The 8,923-nt window shown below is 36.7% G+C and overlaps 1 protein-coding gene and 1 pseudogene across 4 annotated transcripts in view; one reads left to right on the forward strand and one right to left on the reverse strand.

Moving 5' to 3' along the window:
• The window catches only part of MARCH1 (membrane-associated ring finger (C3HC4) 1, E3 ubiquitin protein ligase), a 622,174-nt gene that overhangs the window by 191,161 nt on the left and 422,090 nt on the right, over window positions 1-8,923 (forward strand). For 3 of the 4 annotated variants that reach the window (XM_005860516.2, XM_014534989.1, XM_014534990.1), the window contains exon 2: window positions 2,161-2,237. The gene's annotated coding sequence lies outside the window, so the exon portion shown is untranslated. Of the gene's footprint in view, window positions 1-2,160; window positions 2,238-4,692; window positions 4,726-8,923 lie in introns of those variants that run through there. The other variant, XM_014534991.1, reaches the window with a different exon arrangement.
• The window catches only part of LOC106725100, a 23,215-nt pseudogene continuing 20,014 nt past the window's right edge, over window positions 5,723-8,923 (reverse strand).

Here is an 8,923-nt window from a genome sequence, read left to right on the forward strand (position 1 = left end):
ACCAATTTATCTGACTTTCAAATTGTTGAATATAGTTTGTATTTACTTTTTCTTCCCTATATGATTGCAATCTAGCCCCAGTGGCTGCAGTTGACTTTTTAAATCAACTTATTAATTCTATAGGCAAACATACTTAAACCATTATACAACCTCTGCTTTAGCACCATGCACACTGATTCTACAAATGGATCCAATTCTTATAAGAAAATGTCATATTTTATCTACAAGTATAATATTACTCTATACATTCTATGAAAGTGATTAATAATATTGTCTATCAGTATAGTTTGTTAAAATACCATCTGTGATCTTTCTTCGTGGAAAAGAGAACATGGAGATATTCTAAAAGATTGATGTCAGCTCACAGTATAGACATGGGCATTCTTGGCCCTTTCAACCAAACATAGGCAATTCAATATTATAGTCATGTTTGCCTTTCATTGGAGTGGATGCTGAAACAAAGAAGGAGTGGAATAGTTGGTGCTGTTTTATACATGGGGATATAAGAGGCAGTGAAGCACGTGCTTGTGAATATTTCCTCTTGACATGTTGCTTAGAATGAATAGGAATCCCAAAATGAAGCTCTTGCTCATCTTTACACAAAGTGCTTTGTTTATCCTTCAAGTGTCTCATCTTTTTATTCCTCCTCACTACGTTTAAAATATTCTGTCAATTTCATATTGTATCATCATGAATTCACTGAATCAAATTGGGGCCAGGTATTCTAATTTCATTTTCAGTTTGCTCTCTGTCTTTGGAGCTATTTCTGAGCATCTTAGCTGTTCAGTAGGACATAAAGGGCATAAACAACCTTTTCTGTCTTGTACCAGAAGAGATCATTATAAACTTTTTTATTAGAAAACTAGAGGCCCGGTGCACAAAACTTTGTGCACACGATGCGGGGGACCCTCAGCCCGGCCTGTGCCCTCTCGCAGTCTGGGACCCCTCGGGGGATGTCCACCTGCTGGCTTTGGCCTGCTCCCCGGGGGATCGGGCCTAAGCTGGCAGACATCCCTCTGGCAGCCCGGGAGCCCTCGGGGGATGTCCACTTGCCAGCGGGGAGCAGGCCTAAGCTGTAGTCGGACATCCTTAGCACTGCTGAGGAGATGGGAGAGGCTCCCGCCACCACCGCTGTGCTGGCAGCCGTCAGCCTGGCTTGTAGCTGAGCTGAGCTCACCCTGTGGGAGCTTACTGACCACCAGGGGGTATCTCCTGCATTGAGCGTCTGCCCCCTGGTGGTCAGTGTGTGTCTTAGTGACCAGTCATTCCCAGTCGTTTTGCTGTTAGGGTCAATTTGCATATTACCCTTTTATTATATAGGATTATTATATAGGATAGAGGCCTGGTGCACAGGTGGGGGCCGGCTGGTTTGCCCTGAAGGGTGTCCCAGATCAGGGTGGGGGTCCCTCTGGAGTGCCTGGCCAGCCTGAGTGAGGGGCTGAGGGCTGTTTTCAGGCTGGCCACACCCCCTTCAGGGTGGGGGTCCCCACTGGGGTTCCTGGCCATCCTGGGTGAGGAACTGATGGCCATTTTCAGGTTGGCCATGCCCCCTGGCGACCCAAGCTCCCAGCCTCTCCTTTTTTTCTTTTTCTCTTTTTTTCTTTTTTCTGTGATTTATTTATCTTCTATAATTGAAACTTTGTAGCCTTGAACGGAACCCAGGTCCGGCCAGGGCTGGCGGGAAGCTTGGCTTCCTCCATCACCGGGGGCAATCCAAGCCTCCTGCCTGCTCCAGCTCCATGGCCAAAGCCATCTTAGTTGGATTAATTTGCATACGTGCTCCTGATTGGCTGGTGGGCATGGCTTGTGGGTGTGGCTTGATCGTAGCAGATGTACAGTTAATTTGCATGTTTCTCTTTTATTATATAGTATAAAACTTCAGTTAAGTCACCTGTAATATACTGAAGTGTTTGGATATTTTCAAACTGTATAGAAATTGATATAAATTCTTTCACATGATCTGAATATTGGCACAAATGACATAAGGAGTACTCCCAATTAAATTATAGTTTAAAAAATTTTTAGAAAGGTACACAATTTATACAGTATTTGTGTGGTCTTTCCATTACACAAACTTAGTTTCCTTATAGTTATATTTCCTTATAGTTAGTTTTTTAATGTTCAGCCTTTAAGTTTACTTATTTTAATTTTTTTTTTCAGGAAATGTACTTAAGAAGATTTCTGAGAGAATATACTCAGTTTTCCTGCTGTGATTAAACAAGACCCAGCTGTATTTTGTAAGTTCACCTATTTTTATCTAAATAAAGAAGACTTTCTGCTGCAGAGAACCACTTTTTTCCCCCCATTTGGAATGAAAGTAAACTTTTGCTTTAATGGAAGACTTAAATGATTTTATTTTTTTTCAAGATTCCTTTACCTAATATTTATTTAATTTCAATAAATAGTGAAAAGCAGTTCTTTTTTTTAATGAACTCTGTTTCCTTCTATCTATTAGCCAATGTTTTAATGACTTGAGATAAGAACTTTATCAGTTGATGAGCTAGTTAAAGGGGCAGTGCTGTCAGTAATACTGATTTTGCTTGGATAAATATATTGGTAATTATACTCCATTTCAGTGAACAAATATATTCAGTTTTATCTATAGTAACTATCATATGTGGTCTCATGAAGGTTACTGCCTACTGACTATCTTTAGGAAATATATTGATTTTTTTCTTATTACTAATACTTGGATTTCACATTCATGAATTTATAAGATTAATTTTGATGAGATTGACTTTGATGTACTAGAATCTCATACTCATTTATTTCACATGACATAAAGCAAAAAACAAAGGCTGCTGTCTAGAGTTGTGAATGACATTAAATTGAATGTTTCCCGAACCTTCAAATTTATAACCCCTTTGATTATCTCAAAGTTGAGAAATTTTGCTATTTCAGTTTTTAAAGCATAGTGTAAAGCAAATAGATTTCCTCCTCTTTTACAAGATGCCTTCTGGTATGGAGATAAAATAGTCTCTTTGACTCTAATTAGACTTCTATGCCAGACCCAGTAGATTGAGAGAATGGAATATATGTCACTTATTTTGACATTTGCAACTTTAAAAAATATTTTATTGCGCATTCTCTCTCTCTCTCTCTCTCTCTCTCTCTCTCTCTCCTTTTTACTTTTCTTTCAGGCAGACTACTTCCACTAAGCAAGAGAAAAAAAATTCTGCTATATCCCCCCCCCCATAATAAGTGGGTGGGGGATTAACTAGATGAAAAAGAAAAGATATACCTATAGATCCATAATTAGTGGCATGGTAGCCATTCTAAGTGCTCTTTACCAAAAGTGTTTTGTTACTATAGTATTTTTTTTAACAATTTAATTAGTGCTGAGTATAATAACATGAAGAGCATACTTAAAGGTTATAGCAGATCTTAGAAATCTGTATAGTAATTTGGAGGACATAAATCAGATATAAAAAATCTTGAAATTGGTGGAAAATTACTTACAAAGAATGAGGAAATTTTATAAAGACAAATATTAACATATCTCATGAAGGAGAAACAAAGATTAAGTAGGAGATTAACAAAAACCATCTTAAATTTAAACTATGTTGCAACAATTCCATTTTCCCAAATTATCTATTTATATTATTATTTATCTCTATGGAAACTATGGAGTTTTACATCTAAAATATTTCATTTAATAAAAGTTATCAGCTTTCTATTCTTTTTTATTAAATAAGGATTTCTCTACATAAATTCCAATTTTTGATCATTGAATAACACCAGCATTAAATTGACTTTCTACAATTTTATATTAACAAAAAATATTATTGAACATTTACAATGTACTAAACTTTATGAATGAAAAATAAAAAAAGAAATTTGCTGTGCAATTTTATCAGTGGTGAATATACATTTTCTATCAGTATTTCACAGTATTCTTTTTCTCCATTACTATATCAGTTCCTCAGGTCTAAGCAATCCAAGTTGGGAATCATAGAGGTATTATTAGGATTTAGGTTACTAAAATGCAAGAGCCAGGAACAAAAGTGTTCTTGACTTTGGTCACACTCTTGTTGAGTATGCTGAACACTTATGGTCCATTCAGCTAATGAGGAATCTGGAATACAAGGAGGAGGTGCAGGAGAGAAATACAATTTGTGATTAAAATTTCTTGGTAATAGTGTCCCTGATAAAAATTTAAAGGAAGTAGAAAAAGTCCATATGAAGAAGAAAACAGGGAAATAACTGAATATCATTCTTCACAAGTAAAAGTGACTAATAATTTTGTAGTGACTGAAAAAAACCTGAAGTATAATAAACCTGCACTGTTATAAGTAAAGACTTTTATGCTGTGAGAATTTATATGCACTAGAATAACTACAGATAGAACTTTGAAAATCCCTTATTTTGAAAGATTTTTTGAAAACAAAACTGATTCTATCTTGCAGGGACTACCTGAGGGAAAAAAGTGCTCATTCACCAACATGAAATCTTTCAAATCCAGTCACTATTTTACATTCTGTCTTAGGTCATTAGCTTCAATCAACATTGGCTTTGCTTTCCTGAGACCATACAGAGGAGGAAGTTAACTGGTTTAGCAAACATTTGCTCAGCTATGGTCCCAGTTGCATAACTGTCCAATGCCTAATGGAGAATTAGTACCGTTTTCTCTACGGGTGTAAAGCCATGATCAAAGCAGACCCTCTGTGTTTGGAATGAGAACACCCCTGGGAGCTACACTATGTCATCTAGCTGGAATTGATCTAAGTAAGTGTTTTAATGAGCACATAAAAAAAAAATCACAGCTATCTTTTTGCTGTCCATTATTGATACTCCCTTAAGAAGGCATTATACTTCACACACCTTTCAGTGAGGTTATTTTTCTGGTATTTTGACAATGAATGATTTCAGCCTAGAAATCGTGTTATCTTCTGGCTTATAATACTAGTTTTTTTAATAGTCTTTCTTTTCCCATGAACTCAGTAGAGATGAAATCAGCTTTATATTTTTCCAGATTTTTTTCCTTTTTTTAAATTTAAAGAATTTAATCAAATGAATATTTGTGATAAGAGTTGTGGGGAATAAAAGAAAATTGTTAAATATCACTGTTTCTAAATGCTATAATCTCATTGTGGAAGATTATTTATATAAAATTAAATATAGGATTAATGACAATAAAAATGCCAACTATATTATAATTCTCTGACCTCCCACATCCATCTTAGTCTATTCTTTGTATACTATATATATATATAGTCAAAGAGATGTGTGTGGGGGGGCACACAAGGAATGAATGAAATGCTATAGTTATTCAGATAATCAGTGTAAATTACAATTAAGAAATTAAATATAGGTAAAACTTAGATGGATACTAAAGGACTGATATCATAGATAGGACCAAGTCAGGCTTGATGGCTTGATGTGATAATACATTCTAGCTTTATAGGTATTGGAAAAAGAACCTTCCATGCTTTGTTTGTCTTCCATGGTTGTTTCTTGTATCAGCCTTTGGTAGACACCTTGAATAAAACTTAAATGCAATTATACAAGGAAACAAATTATGGCAGCTTTCTGACTATTTATTTATTTCTCAGTGCTTTTATTTTGAGATGTGAGGAAATATTTTTATAGGTACACATGAAAATGACAGACATGATCACAGATAAAAGTGAAGATAGTCTAACCAGAAAGCTTTAACACCTGTCAGCTGTTGAACCTGACGTTCTGAATATGACATGCTTGCAGGACTGAAAGAAATGATAATTTATCCTTCAACAGAATCCACAACAACCTCCTTATAATCCCTCTCAAGGGTGGCCATGTCCTCACGGGCCTGAGAACACTCTCCTTCCTTCGTGCCCTCACCCACATAACAGGGGACAAAGGCACACTTAGCAAACATTAGGTCAAACTTGTGGTCCAGGCGAACCCAGGCCTCAGCAGTAGCTGTGATGTCGCTCAGTATGCACACAGCTCACTGCACTTTGGCCAGGTCTCCAACAGGGACCACAATGGGAGGCTGGTAATTAAGCCAGTGGGGCACCAGTCTACAAACTGGATGCTGGCCTTGGTTTTGATGGTGGCAGTGGAAGCACTGACATCTTTGGGAACCATGTCACCACGGTACAACAGGCAGCAAGCCATGTATTTACCATGGCGAGGGTCACATTTCACCATCTGGCTGGCTGGCTGAAAGCATTGGTGACCTCTGCTGCAGAAAGCTGTTCATTGTAGGCTTTCTCAGCAGAGATGACAGGGGCATTTGTGGCCAGAGGGAAGTGGATGCAGAGATAGGCACATGGTTGGTTTGGAATTCAGTCAGATCAACATTCAGGGCTCCATCAAACCTGAGGGATGCAGTGATGGAGGACACAATAGGGCTAACCTGAGTGTTCCATGGTGGTGTGGGTGGTAAGAATGAAGTTGTAGGGCTCAACTACAGCTCTGGAAACCTGGGTGGACGGGTAAATGAAGAACTTCAGCTTGGAATTCTTGCCATAAATTGACAGATATATTTCATCAGCAGGGAGGTGAATATAGAGCCAGTTCCCCCACCAAAACTGTGGGAAAACAAGAAGATCTGAAGACCTGTGCACCTGTCAGCCAGTTTCCGAATTTGGTCCAAGATGAGGTCAATGATCTCCTTGACAATGATGTAGTGCCTGTGGGCATAGTTATTGGCAGCACTTCCTTTGATGAGCTCCTTAGGAAGAAACTCTAAATGCTTAAAAAAACTGCTAAAAGGATATCTAAAAGTTTTATGTCTTTGTCTTAAAGATTTTGACCAAAGATCTTGAAGATATTCTATATATTACCAACACAGTGAAACTGTTTCACTCTTAATGAGTTTAATTGATTGAAATTCAATTGTGATCAGTCTGCTAAGTAAACAAGGTTTCCTAAGTAGTGATGGAAAATGTGTGTGGATTTTTCTTTTAAATTTATGTTCTATAATAGGGAGTTATGGAAGTTTATATGGAGTAAAGTTCTTAACACCTGTAAATGAAAAAATAAGTTGATGTGTAACATAAGTACAAATGTTTAAGTGTAAAAATTATAACTCTCTAAAAGGAAAATTCAGTTTCCTTTTAGTTAGAGATTCTTTTATAGAATAGAGATTAATATAGTGAGCACCAGTTTCCAAAAGAACAAAAATTTATCTATTCTTTCTTCTTGTGAGCTGTAGCAATGTTCCTTGATGATTTAGCAGAGAGATAGCCATTCCTTCTTCTTTGTTCATAATGACTATCAATTACATCGATGGACATCCATAATCCAGAATATAGCAAATTACAAGCATTAGGTTCTCCATTTTTATTGTTTTTACATATATATAACACATTCTTGATATAACTTCAGAAACAATATTGACAAATTTATATTTGAGTAATTTATTTAAGAAAAATTTTAAAAGTGTAACAAACTCTAATTTGTTTTTCCTGCATAATTAATAGCTGTGACTTTCTATTTCATTTGTCTTAACATTCACATTAATGGATTCACCTTTTGTCCTGCTCTGAACTTGATACTGGGAAAGGTTTTATGCATCATTGCTTCTTAATATGCCTCAGGAAATTGGTCCTATTACAGTAGCTTATACAATACTTACCTGAGAAAATGAGAGACACCTTTTCAAGAAATAACACTTATCTCAAACTGATTTTGTGTCAGTGAGGTTGTTATCAACATGGAAGATGTTTTGACAAATATATACATTTACAAAAATTTAAAACAGTATTTTATGGATGGACAGACTTGATTGATTGTATTGATTGTATTTGGTTGGATAGAGTATGAAAGTCAGACTTTTATTTATGCTGCCAAGACTACTGGCTTTAAACTTTCTGTTATATTTTGAAGAGACAGTGAATCAAAGCACTGCACTTCACAATCAGCTATCCCAGATAACTTGTTCTCTGAAATTTAAGGGAAATTTGCTAATAGAGGTCTTTCTCAAGCTTATAATTACAGATGATCACTGTGGAGAAGGACATTTAACAGGATATTATCTTTCATTAAGATTTTAACCTGCAAACAAACCCACTTAAGAAAAAAGAATGCGCTAACATCTATACTAATAAAAGGGTAATACGCTAATTAGACCAGACATCTTCCGGTCGTCCTTCCAGACAAAGCCATGGTGGCGGGGGCTGAGGCAGAGGCGGTTACAGGTGATCAGGCCTGGAGGGGAGGGCAGTTAGGGGTGAGCAGGCCAGCAGGCAGAGTGGTTAGGGGTGATCAAGCAGGCAGGAAGGCAAGCAGTTAGGAGCCAGCAGTCCCAGATTGCGAGGGGGATGTCCGACTGCCGGTTCCATGCCCTTGACCAGGAATCAAACCCTTGACCCTTTGGTGTGAGAACTGACACTCTAACCACTGAGCCACTGGCCAGGGCAGCAATTGTATTACTTTTAACCAGTATTCGAAACATTGATATAGTGGTCTCAGATACAAGAGATAACATTATGCCCTGGTATTTCCAACTGAACCAAAAGTTATTTTTATCCTTTAGGACTAATGACTAAAAAATAATGATGTTAGCCTTTAATAATATTATAAATTTCAAGATTTAAAATGATCCAGTAAAATATTATTTTGGAAATTGTATTTCCAGAAGTCATATCATTTATTTTTCATTGCCTTTTCCTTTTTAGTTTTTTTTATTAACCTAAGTCATCAATTCCTTATGATAATTAAATAACTTGTCCCCATACAAATATTTTATAGAACTCATAAACCAGGATGGCAAGATTTAATTTTTTCATAATTTAATCTTTATCTTGGTTTAATTGTATTTTTTGTATTTTTTTATTAAATCTTTATTGTTCAGATTATTAGATTAGTTACTCTTTTTCCCCCCATAGCTCCCCTCCACCCAGTTCCCACCCACTCTCCGCCCTCACTCCCCACCCACTGTCCTCTTTCATAGGTGCGCGATTTTTGTCCAGTCTCTTCCCGCATCCCCCAC

This window comes from Myotis brandtii, unplaced genomic scaffold, assembly GCF_000412655.1.
Source record: "Myotis brandtii unplaced genomic scaffold, ASM41265v1 scaffold136, whole genome shotgun sequence".
NCBI lineage: Eukaryota > Metazoa > Chordata > Mammalia > Chiroptera > Vespertilionidae > Myotis > Myotis brandtii.